This window comes from Staurois parvus, unplaced genomic scaffold (assembly GCF_062004578.1).
Source record: "Staurois parvus isolate SC_StPar_1 unplaced genomic scaffold, SC_StPar_1.0 ptg000764l, whole genome shotgun sequence".
In the NCBI taxonomy this organism is placed as follows: domain Eukaryota; kingdom Metazoa; phylum Chordata; class Amphibia; order Anura; family Ranidae; genus Staurois; species Staurois parvus.
The window spans coordinates 349868-362870 of NW_028318560.1; the positions used below are offsets into that span (position 1 = coordinate 349868).

General features: G+C 46.9%; 1 protein-coding gene across 1 annotated transcript in view; it reads right to left on the reverse strand.

Annotated features, from left to right (window-relative positions):
• LOC149444914 (uncharacterized) overlaps window positions 1-1295 on the reverse strand; it is a 52226-nt gene extending 50931 nt beyond the window's left edge. Inside the window, exon 1 of the mRNA XM_089654404.1 lies at window positions 1117-1295. The gene's annotated coding sequence lies outside the window, so the exon portion shown is untranslated. The remainder of the gene's footprint in view (window positions 1-1116) is intronic.
• Window positions 1296-13003: the final 11708 nt, after the last annotated feature.

Consider the following 13003-nt stretch of genomic DNA (forward strand, 5'->3'; position numbering starts at 1 on the left):
GGAAGCAAGGGAGTGAGAGGGGGAACCGTGACAATACCGCCATTTGTAGACGCTATAACTTTCACGTAAACCAATTAATTTACATGTATTGGGATTTTTTTTTTAGCAAAGACATGGAGCAGAATACATTTTGACCTAAATTTATGATGAAATTTGATTTTTAAAATTTTATTACTGGACATGTTTAATAGCAAAATGTCAAAAATACTGTTTTTTTTCTCAAAATTGTCAGTCATTTTTTTTTATAGCACAAAAAATAAAAACCGCACACGCGATCAAATATCAGAATATAACTGGATATAACATTTATAGGTAAAGTTGATCCAGGGAATATCTGATTGTCTCTCAGGAGGATCAGGAAGGATTTGTTTCCCCTGCAGGAGCAAATTGGTTCCTGCTTTGCTGGGTTTTTTTTTGCCAACTTCTGGATCAACTGTGGGTATAGGATTATACTTTTTTTTTTTTTAAATGGTTGAGCTGGATGGACTTTTGTCTTTTTTCAGCCAGACTAACTATGTAGCTCTATATTGTGTCTGTGTTCACAAAAACGCATTGAAATTTATTTTTTCCTGAAAAATTGCATTTGATAAACTGCTGTGCAAATATCGTGTGACAAAAAATTGCAACAATAAACATTTTATTCTCTAGGGTCTCCACTTAAAAAATATTTAATGTTTGGGATTTCTAAATAATTTTCTAGCAAAAAAAAAAAGACAACTTTTCGGGGAATGAGAAGAAGGTCACAGTTTGCTCAGACTAGAACTGTTTAAAGCACTTTAGTGGACCAGACTGGTGTGAATGGGTCCTAATTGTGGGACTGTAGAGCTGTCCATTGCAGAGACAATAATAAGAGTTGTTTTAGGTGGCAAAAAAATAACAATTTGTATCATTTCATGGAAAATACTGTCAAATCTTCCATTGGTAAATTCATTAGATCACTTTAAGGATCCCACACCTGTACAATAATATTGATACATTGATACAATGATATACAAAGGTGCAATAATTCACAGCAAACTGTTGTATCAAAACTAAATAGAAAAGTTGCCAACTGACATTGCCCGGAGGAAAAACTTTATTTATAAACTAAGAACAAACTCTACAAGTCAGACCCACCTGAACCCGTCCTGATGATCTCTGGACTGTACAGGGAAATGAGACGATGCTGATGATGACAATCGTAGCCCTGGCATGACTTTTGCACACAGCAGCGTCACATGCAGGCCTCCTACTGGTTGCTACATGAAAGGAAGTCAGTTCTGCCGCAAGGCACTCTGGGAGCCGTAGTCCAGGAATCAGTATGCAGGACGTAAACTGTTCCCAAGTTACAACCTGTTAAATATTAAAGCAGCATTCCACTCATTCTATAAAAAAATAAAAGTCAGCAGCTATAAAAACTGCAGCTGCTGATTTTTTAAAAAACAGCTACTCACCTGTCCCTCGATCTCACGGTTTTCTCCTCGCAGCCTGTTTCACCGGCTGTCCTGTGTTCCAGGCACTGGCATTTTCAGTGTGGGCACCCGGCTGTGACAGCTTGTGGCTTCACAGCCGGGTGCCCACTGCGCATGCGTGAGTAGCGCCGCACTTCCTGAATGGCCCCGTCGTCTTCTGGGGCCTGTCACGTGTCCCAGAAGACTACGGGGACGGAGGGGGGAGGACAACTTCCGCTTCCGATCGCCTAGGCGATTGCAGCAAAAGTGGGAGCGGGTACCTGTCAATTTCAGGTACCCGCTCCCCAAAGATGCCAATCCTTAATGGGGAGCGGGGGACCAATCTTTAAAGATTTTGGGTGGAACTCCGCTTTAAAGAGCCCTACAGCTCGTTACAGTCTGACTGTACAATCTCCTTGAGATCTACCGACAATAACGTAGTGCGAGGACCTGCCTGATCGGATACAGATTGGTTGGATAGATGAGGTCCTCGCCTTACAAGAGAAAGAGATTAAGAGGGAGAGAAAGAGGGGGAGGGAGGGAGAGAGGGAAAGAGAGAGAGGGGGGGGAGAGGGAGGGGAGAGAGAGGGGGGGGGAGGGAGGGAAAGAGAGAGGGGGGGAGAGGGAGGGAGGGAAAGAGAGAGGGAAAGAGAGGGGGGAGAGAGAGGGAGGGAGGGAAAGAGACAGGGGGGGAAAGAGAGAGGGAGGGAGGGAAAGAGAGAGGGAGGGAGGGAGGGAGGGGAAGAGAGAGGGGGGGAAGAGAGGGGGGGAAAGAGAGGGGGGGAAAGAGAGAGGGAGGGAGGGAAAGAGAGAGGGAGGGAGGGAAAGAGAGGGAGAGAGGGAGGGAAAGAGAGAGAGGGAGGGAGATACAAAGAGGGGGAGGGAGAGGGGGAGGGAGAGATGAAGAAGGAGAGAGAGAGGGAGAGAGAGAGAAATGGGGAGGGGGGGAGAGGGGGAGAGGGAGAGAAAGAGGGAGAGAGAGAAAAAGAGATCAAGAGATAGAAAGATAGATGGAGAGAGAGAAAGGAGAGAAAGAGAAATAGAAATAGAGAGTGAAAGATAAAGAGGGGGGAGAAGAGAGATATAAAAAGAGAGAGGGAGAGACAAAGATAAAGAGGGAGAGAAAGAAAGATAAAGAAAGATAAAGAGGAAGTGATAAAGAGGGAGAGAGAGATATGAAGAGGGAGAGAAAGAGATCAAGAGAGAGATAGAAAAGATAGATGGAGAGAGGTATAAAGAGAGAGAAAGAAGGAGAGAGATAAAGAGGGAGATAAAGAGAGATAGAAATAGAGAGTGAAAAATAAAGAGGGAGGGAGAAAAGAGATATAAAAAGAGAGGGAGAGAAAGAACGATAAAGACAAAGTGATAAAGAGGGAGAGAGATATGAAGAGGGAGAGAGATATGAAGAGGGAGAAAGGAGAGAGATAACGAGTGTGAGAGAAAGATAGAAAAATAGAGGGCAAGAGATATAAAGAGAGAAAAAGAGGGAGAGAGAGAGGGAAGGAGAGAAAGAGAGATCAAGAGAGAGAGATAGAAAGATATTGGGAGAGAGATATAAAAAGGCTGAAAGAGATAGAGAGAGGGAGAGAGCTATAAAGAGAGAGAAAGAGGAAGGGAGAGAGAGAAAGAGGGAGAGAGAGAGGTTAAGAGAGAGAGACTAGTCACTAGGCTGATCAGGTAGGATCCCCAGTGCAGCTGGTACTTGTAGTCCTCCAGGCTGTATAGATCTGCTCACTATAAGAGTATATAACAGCAGTAGATGTAACATGCGTGTAGTAGTTACAGATCTGTGACTCCATAGCCAGAGGAAACAGGATCCTGGGTACAGCTGGTACTTGTAGTCCTCCCTGGCTGTGATCTCCCCAGACTCCATGGAGCAGCAGATCCCATCCTTCCATCATCCTCCTTGCTGATGTGTCTGCCATTCTCTGCTCATACTCCTTCCATCCCCTCTGTACACACAACACTGACACCCAGCATCTGTCATAGCTGCAGCCAGCTGGCCCCTCTCAGGTATTCCCCAAATGTCCCCTTTGTGGAAAGTAGACAGTCTGAGGTGTTAAGAGGAATGGCGAGTTTTTTGAAGTTGTAATTTTTTGCCACATTTTTTTTGGAAAATAAAGAAATGACATTAAAAAAAATGTTTCATTATTTTTTTTTTTTTTACATACATGTGACTAGCGCAGTACAACATCATCCTATGACTGGTGCGACGGTGATCAGGGACACTGACTGCTGACAGTATGTAAAATAAAATAAAACTTTTTTATTGAATTTTTATCACATATTCTTATCTTTTTTACGATTTTTTTTACATGCACCTTAGTGTCACTGTACTATTCTCTTTACATTGTGATTGCTTGTTACAATGATGATCGCTGTAACAACAATCCTTTGAACTGTCATGAACGCCTCTCATTCATGACTCATTGTTTACTATTGTGATTGGCCACAGCACTCACATGGTACAGGGTGCTGTGAATGGCCCAGGTATCATGGGATCATTAGTGATCACACACAATAGTAAACAATGATGCCATAAATGGATTCCATTCATAACTATTGTTTACAAGATGTCACGATCGCACAACAATCATGTAGTATCTGGACCTATTGCAGCGGCCCAAAACTGAGCACCGCTGCATGCCCCACTTTGCGTGCATAGTGCACATGAGCGGGACGTACCAGTACGACACGGTGCCTGCTCAAGACACTGGCCACCAGTAATATTACAGTTGGCCAGTCGGCAAGTGGTTAAAGTTAATGAAGCTATCAACGCCAACTTCCTCCTGCAAATACTAGTTGCCTGCTTGCTTTTCTGGTCCTCTGAATTCAGGACTATCGGAATCACTGACCCAGATCCAGCATGTACAGTGGGGCAAAAAAGTATTTAGTCAGCCACCAATTGTGCAAGTTCTGCCACTTACAAAGATGAGAGAGGCCTGTAATTGGCATCATAGGTAGACCTCAACTATGAGAGACAAAATGAGAAAAAAAATCCCGACAATCACATTGGCTGATTTGGAAAGAATTTATTTGCAAATTATGGTGGAAAATAAGTATTTGGTGAATATGAAAAGTTCATGTCAATACTTTGTTATATATCCTTTGTTGGCAATGACAGAGGTCAGACGTTTCCTGTAAGTCTTCACAAGGTTGGCACACACTGTTGCTGGTATGTTGGCCCATCCTCCATACAGATCTCCTCTAGAGCAGTGATGTTTTGGGGCTGTCGCTGGGCAACACGGACTTTCAACTCCCTCCAAAGGTTTTCTATGGGGTTGAGATCTGGAGACTGGCTAGGCCACTCCAGGACCTTGAAATGCTTCTTACGAAGCCACTCCTTCGTTGCCCGGGTGGTATGTTTGGGATCATTGTCATGTTGGAAGACCCAGCCACGTTTCATCTTCAATGCCCTTGCTGATGGAAGGAGGTTTGCACTCAAAATCTCATGATACATGGCCCCATTCATTCTGTCCTGTACATGGATCAGTCGTCCTGGTCCCTTTGCGGAGAAACAGCCCCAAAGCATGATGTTGCCATCCCAATGCTTCACAGTAGGTATGGTGTTCCTTGGATGCAACTCAGCATTCTCTCTCCTCCAAACACGACGAGTTGTGTTTCTACCAAACAGTTCTATTTTGGTTTCATCTGACCATATGACATTCTCCCAATCCTCTTCTGGATCATCCAAATGCTCTCTAGCAAACTTCAGATGGGCCCGGACATGTACTGGCTTAAGCAGGGGGACACGTCTGGCACTGCAGGATCTGAGTCCCTGGCAGCGTAGTGTGTTACTGATGGTAGCCTTTGTTACGTTGGTCCCAGCTCTCTGCAGGTCATTCACTAGGTCCCCCCGTGTGGTCCTGGGATTTTTGCTCACCGTTCTTGTGATCATTTTGACCCCACGGGGTGAGATCTTGCGTGGAGCCCCAGATCGAGGGAGATTATCAGTGGTCTTGTATGTCTTCCATTTTCTAATTATTGCTCCCACAGTTGATTTGTTCACACCAAGCTGCTTGCCTATTGCAGATTCAGTCTTCCCAGCCTGGTGCAGGTCTACAATTTTGTTTTTGGTGTCCTTCGACAGCTCTTTGGTCTTCACCATAGTGGAGTTTGGAGTGTGACTGTTTGAGGTTGTGGACAGGTGTCTTTTATACTGATAACAAGTTCAAACAGGTGCCATTGATACAGGTAATTAGTGCAGGACAGAGGAGCCTCTTAAAGAAGAAGGTACAGGTCTGTGAGAGCCAGAAATCTTGCTTGTTTGTAGGTGACCAAATACTTATTTTCCACCATAATTTGCAAATAAATTCTTTCTAAATCAGCCAATGTGATTGTCTGGATTTGTTTTCTCATTTTGTCTCTCATAGTTGAGGTCTACCTATGATGCCAATTACAGGCCTCTCATCTTTGTAAGTGGGAGAACTTGCACAATTGGTGGCTGACTAAATACTTTTTTGCTCCACTGTATATTAGAACAATGAGGGTAAACTAAGAAGTCCTTATCTACATACTGGTTCCAGGTCAGAAATCAAGACTGATGAAGCCAGTGGTTGAGCATGACAGGCAGAATGCAGGTGAATGAAGTGAAGCCAGAGGATGAACATGAAAATCAGGAATCAGCATTTTATAAGAATGGGGGTCTCCATGTTGTCTGGGAGGGTTTCCTTTAAAGTGAACCCATTGCTTTGCCCGTACAAGGGCAAGGACAAGTTCATTTAGAGGCTGGGGCAAGAATGCAGAACTGCACCCCCTCCCCCACTGTTAATGCATATTGTAGAATGGTTTTTTCTGCCCTGTATCTATTCTCTGCCCCCTTGCTCCACTGTGCCCAGAGCAGCTGTCCCTCCTGCCCACCCCTTGTCCCGGCCCTGACTTTGCCCATTTAGCCTGGGTTTACATACATGCGCTGCGGAACCGAAACGCATTCCTGTGCAAATCACATGTGATTTGTGTGCGGTGCGATCGGAGACATACATTTTATATGGCTCTATGCGTGCCACACCCGCACCAAAAACATGCAGGACTTTTTTTTTGTCTGCACTAGCATCGGATCAGGTATTCACACCGATTCTGCACATCGCACCGCGTTTTGCAGACCGCTTTCAGGGTGCTGTTAACAGGTATTCCAGCTCAGGATGATTGGACTACATTCCACAGCTGTTCTCTATTTTTTGGTTTTGCCTCAGAAACTGCATTTTTGATGTCACCCCACAGGTTTTCTATTGGATTAAGATCCGGGGATTGGGCTGGCCACTCCATAACGTCCATCTTGTTGGTCTGGAACCAAGATGTTGCACGTTTACTGGTGTGTTTGGGGTCGTTGTCTTGTTGGAACACCCATTTCAAGGGCATTTCCTCTTTGGTATAAGGCAGCATGACCTCTTCAAGTATTCTGATGTATTCAAACTGATCCATGATCCCTGGTATGCGATAAATAGGCCCAACACCGTAGTATGAGAAACATCCCCATATCATGATGCTTGCACCACCATGCTTCACTGTCTTCACAGTGTACTGTGGCTTGAATTCAGTGTTTGGGGGTCGTCTGACAAACTGTCTCCGCCCACTAGACCCAAAAAGAACAATCTTACTTTCATCAGTCCACAAAATGTTGCTCCATTTCTCTTTAGGCCAGTCAATGTGATCTTTGGCAAATTGTAACCTCTTCAGCACACGTCTTTTTTCCAACAGTGGGACTTTGCGGGGACTTCTTGCAGATAGCTTGGCTTCACATAGACGTCTTCTAATTGTAACAGTCCTCACAGGGAACTTTACACCTTCTTTCATCTTCCTGGAGCTGATTGTTGGCTGAGTCCTTGCCATTTTGGCTATTCTTCTATCCATTCCAATGGTAGTTTTTCGCTTTCTTCCACGTCTTTCAGGTTTTGGTTGCCATTTTAAAGCATTTGCAATCATTTTAGCTGAGCAGCCGATCATTTTCTGCACTTCTATATATGTTTTCCCCTCTCCAATCAACTTTTTAATCAAGGTACGCTGTTCTTCTGAACAATGTCTGGAACGACCCATTTTCCTCAGAATTTCAGAGAGAAATGCACTGTAACCAGCATGTACAACATTTGCTGCCTTCCTTCCTTAAATAAGGGCAATAATTGCCACCTGTTTTTCAAAGAATGAATGACCTCACTAATAGAACTCCACACTGCTATTATTTTGAACATGCCCCTTTCAATGAGTGATTCAATGACACAGAATCAGCAGCATGCATGTCATGACTGTTGGGTCTGTTGGATTTCTATTACTCTACTACACCTGCTAGGAAATTATTTGCCATGTAGAAATATAATTTCTACCAAAAACAGTGATTGATCCGGTTAGTGATGTCTGACTGCTATTATTTTGAACACAACTATATATAACTGTATACATGAATGAGAGACAGAAATATAAAGAGAGAGAGCTAGAGAGTGAAAGAGGTAAAGAGGGAGAGAGATAAATATATAGAGATGAAGAGGGAGAAAAAAGATAAAGAGAGGGAGGGAGAGAGAGAAAGATATAGAGAGCGAAATAGAGAGAGAGAGAGAGAGAGAGAGAGAGAGAGAGAGAGATGGAAAGATAGAGGGAGATAGTTATAAAGAGAGAAAAAGAAGAAGAGAGATAAAGAGAGAGAGAAAGATAAAGAGGGAGGGAGAAAAAGAGAGATCAAGAGAGAGAGATATAAAGAGGGAGAGAGAGAGATATAAAGAGGGAGGGAGAGATATAAAGAGGGAGGGAGGGAGGGAGAGATATAAAGAGGGAGGGAGGGAGGGAGAGATATAAAGAGGGAGGGAGGGAGGGAGAGATATAAAGAGGGAGGGAGGGAGGGAGAGATATAAAGAGGGAGGGAGAGAGAGATATATAGAGAGTTAAAGAGGGAGAGAAAGAGATCAGGAGAGATAGAAAGATAGATGGAGAGAAAGAGCGAGTGATAAAGAGGGAGGGAGAGAAAGATCACAGATGGAGTGCAGTTCTCTGCGTAAATTGCTGCTCTCATCTCCACTCTAAACTGCAACTTCAGCAAGGCATAGACTTTCTGCAAATCTCAGAACAATTAGTGTATATATTTTGGTCTGTGCTGATTGGTTCTCACCTTTTGCACTTCTTTTATGACTCTGGGCTGTGTCTGGTCTGTCTTTGAGAAACATCCCCCCCTATTCATGTGATCCTTATCCGTTCCTAATTGGGGTGGAGAAGTGTTGCTCATTTGACCATCTCCCTATAAATTTAGACCAGCTCATGGCGGGCGGGTGGCAGAGATGGAGTGCAGGTCTCTGTGTGAAGCTGCATTTGAACTAAAGCAGGATAACACAAGCAGCAGAAAGAAACAACAAAGAACTCTACTGCATGCTGGATGGACTGCAAGCAAACACCCTGGGAAACATCTCCTACAAGTCTGAGTCCCACTCCATCTACTGTTTAATATGCCACCTCTACTCCTCCTCATATTACTATACTGCGTTCCCAAAATCTCACTTCTTTACCCCTCTGCTCCACACAAAAACTTGTACATCTCACCCTCACTGCTACCATCTCCCTACTACTGCTCCCATCACCTCCTGCTGATACTTCACTATCCTGCTGACCCAAACACCAGGACTGGAAGGCTTGTGTACATCCCGCTCCCATCTTACTTTCCTCACCCTTCTCCTTACCTCTGGAGATATCTCCCCAAACCCTGGACCTCCACTATCTCACCCCCACACCAGGCACCCTTCTTCCTCCAGTAATAGCCGCAATCCCCTCAATTTAACATCAGTCCCTGTGCTCCCAAAAACCCTCCCTCCCTTTTTAATGTGTGTTCTGGAAGGCCCGCTCTGTCTGTAATAAGCTCACCTCTGTCCATGACCTTTTTGTCTCCCGCACCCTTAACCTACTAGCAATTACAGAAACCTGCCTTCAAGCAGCAGATTCTTCTCCAGCAGCACTTTCCTATGGAGGCCTTCTCTGGACCCACTCACCCAGACCCAGTGGTCGGAAAGGAGGTGGGGTTGGTTTGCTTCTATCCCCACTGAGCACCTTTCAATTCCTCCCTAATCCTCCCTCTCTAGCCTTCTCTTCTTTCGAGACTCACTGCACCCGGCTGTTTTCTCTCATTTCTCTGAAGATTGCAGTGATCTACTGGCCTCCTGGACCGGTGTCTCGTTTTCTTGATGATTTCTCCTAGAGATGAGCGAAGTATTCAAAAATTCGATTCGACTGATTCGGCGAATTCGTGGAAAATATTCGATTCGAGTCGAATATATTCGCTGTGAATTTAACTTAAAAAAGGGTGTTTCTAGGTTTCAGAGAGACTTAATATTAGTGCAGAACACTGTACCTTTAATTTAAATGCCCTTGGAGTCTGCTGGGGAAGAGAAATAATACTGTCAGTCAGTATGACATGCAGATGAGTGCCGTCGATCTTAGAATCACCGCACACTTCACTCATTTGGCCAGTCACGGGGCCAAAACCAGTGTTTGGAGCCACAGTGTGGCGGCGGAGGCAGCAGCAATGGGAGGCCATACAGCAACCTATGGCAAAATGGAAACCAGCAGGAGTGTGAGGAGACCTGAAAGTGGCACATGGCAGAGTGGGAGCAATGGGAGGCAGTACAGGGACCCATGTCACACTGTGGACCCAGCAGCAGCGTGACGAGGCGGTACGGGGGCCCATGGCAGATTTGGGGCCTGGCAGCACCTATAGGAGACCTGTAATCTGCCAGCAACCTATGACAAAATGGAAACCAGCAGGAGTCTGAGGAGACCTGAAAGTGGCACATGGCAGAGTGGGAGCAATGGGAGGCGGTACAGGGACCCATGTCACACTGTGGACCCAGCAGCAGCGTGACCAGGCAGTACCGGGGCCCATGGCAGATTACAGGCCTGGCAGCAGCAATGGGAGGCCCGTAATCTGCCAGCACCCTATGACAAAAAATGGAACACACCAGCAGTGTGTGAGGAGACCTGGAAGTGGCACATGGCAGAGTGTGGCGATGGAGACAGCAGCAATGGGAGGCCGTACAGGGACCCATGAGAGACTCTGGACCTGGCAGCAGCATGAGGAGGCGGTATAGGGGCCCATGGCAGATTAGGGGCCTGGCAGCAGCTATGGGAGGCCCGTAATCTGCCAGCACCCTATGTCAAAAAATTCAACACACCAGCAGTGTGAGGAGACCTGAAAGTGGCACATGGCAGAGTGTGGCGATGGAGACAGCAGCAATGGGAGGCCGTACAGGGACCCATGAAAGACTCTGGACTTGCCAGCAGCATGAGGAGGCGGTATAGGGGCCTATGGCAGATTAGGGGCCTGGCAGCAGCTATGGGAGGCCCGTAATCTGCCAGCACCCTATGTCAAAAAATTGAACACACCAGCAGTGTGAGGAGACCTGAAAGTTGCACATGGCAGAGTGTGGCGATGGAGACAGCAGCAATGGGAGGCCGTACAGGGACCCATGAGAGACTCTGGACTTGGCAGCAGCATGAGGAGGCGGTATATAGGGGCCCATGGCAGATTAGGGGCCTGGCAGCAGCTATGGGAGGCCCATAATCTGCCAGCACCCTATGACAAAAAATGGAACACACCAGCAGTGTGAGGAGACCTGAAAGTGGCACATGTTTGGGGCATGATTCATGGCGGATTTAGTCAGTTGTGTCAGGAACTAGTGGTTTGAAATCCAGACTAATCCACGCCTGATTCATTTTCACAACCGTGAGTCTCTCCACACTTTGGGTGGACAGTCGTGTCCTCCGCGGAGTTGCAATACCTCCTGCCGCACTAAACACGCGCTCCGATGCCACGCTACTGGCCGGGCATGACAGCCTTTCAAGGGCAAATTCAGCTAGTTGGGGCCAAAGGTCAAGTTTCGTTGCCCAGTAGTCAAGGGGATTGTCTACCTCGGTTGGCAGGGTGCTGTCCAAGTAGGCCCAAGCCTGTTGTTTGAGGTCCTGCTCCAGGTCCACCTGATGCTGCTGCTGCTGCTGCGGCTGGTTAGTAGTTTCCTCACTGCGCTGGTGAAGAAAGCTACTCATCATCGACTGCAGACTGAGGCAGCCGCTGCTGGTGGAGCTGCCACTGCTCCTACCACCCCACCCCTCCCCTGCTGCCATGGCAGCGGAACGCGAGCGCACAGGGCCCACAGTGTCTGAGGATGGACGTTGGCGCACAAAGGCAGAGACCAACTGACTACATAGGTGGTTTTTATAGTACGTTATTTTGGCCTCCCTCTCAGCAGGTGTGAAAAAGGCCACCATTTTGGAACGGTAGCGAGGGTCCAACAAGGTGGACAGCCAAAAGTCATCCCTCTGTCTGATGGTTATTATTCGGCTGTCGCTACGCAAGCAACCGAGCATGCTATGGGCCATTTGTGCCAAGGAATGCGAGGTACTCCCTGCCTCCATCTCCACAGCATACTGCCACGGTGCGTCTGGGTCCTCTGTCTCCTCCTCCTCTACCAGATGCTCCTGCTCCTCCACTCCTGTCCGCTGAGTGGAAAAACCACCCATTTCACTCAATAATTCCTGAGCACCAATGTCCTCCTCTACCTCCTCCTCTTCTTCCTGTCCTGCCCCCACAGGGGTCATGTGGCGTTGAGATCTGTGCGCCACGTCTACCGCACCCTGACCAGCCATTGTTAACAGCATTTGTTCCAGGACGTGCAACAGAGGAATGACGTCGTTCATCCCATAGTCCTGCCGACTCACGAATAGCGTGGCCTCCTCAAAGGGCCTGAGCAAGCGGCAGGTGTCACGCATGAGCTGCCAATGGCTGACATCGAAGTTACACAGGGGAGTACCTTTATCCGCTTGTAACATCAGGAAATCGGTGATGGCCTTTCGCTGTTCGTAAAGGCGGTCTAACATGTGTAGGGTTGAATTCCACCTTGTTGCAACGTCGCAGATCAGGCGATGCTGTGCAATTCCGTTCTGCCGCTGCAGCTCAAGGAGGGTGTGCTTTGCGGTGTAGGAATGGCTGAAATGCATGCAAAGTTTACGTGACATTTTAAGGATGTCTTGCAGTGTGATGGTGGATTTTATGAACTGCTTGACAACCAGATTGAACACGTGAGCCATGCATGGAGCATGGCACAACCTTACTTGACGCAGAGCAGACACCATGTTCTTTCCGTTGTCGGTCAAAATGGTTCCGATTTTCAGTTTGCGCGGAGACAGCCATCTGTCGATTTCTCTGTTCATTACACTGAGAAGTTCCTCCCCTGTGTGACTACGTTCGCCTGGACCTGGCAGCAGCATGAGGAGGCGGTATAGGGGCCCATGGCAGATTAGGGGCCTGGCAGCAGCTATGGGAGGCCCGTAATCTGCCAGCACCCTATGTCAAAAAATTCAACACACCAGCAGTGTGTGAGGAGACCTGAAAGTGGCACATGGCAGAGTGTGGCGATGGAGACAGCAGCAATGGGAGGCCGTACAGGGACCCATGAGAGACTCTGGACCTGGCAGCAGCATGAGAAGGCGGTATATAGGGGCCTATGGCAGATTAGGGGCCTGGCAGCAGCTATAGGAGGCCCGTAATCTGCCAGCACCCTATGTCAAAAAATTCAACACACCAGCAGTGTGTGAGGAGACCTGAAAGT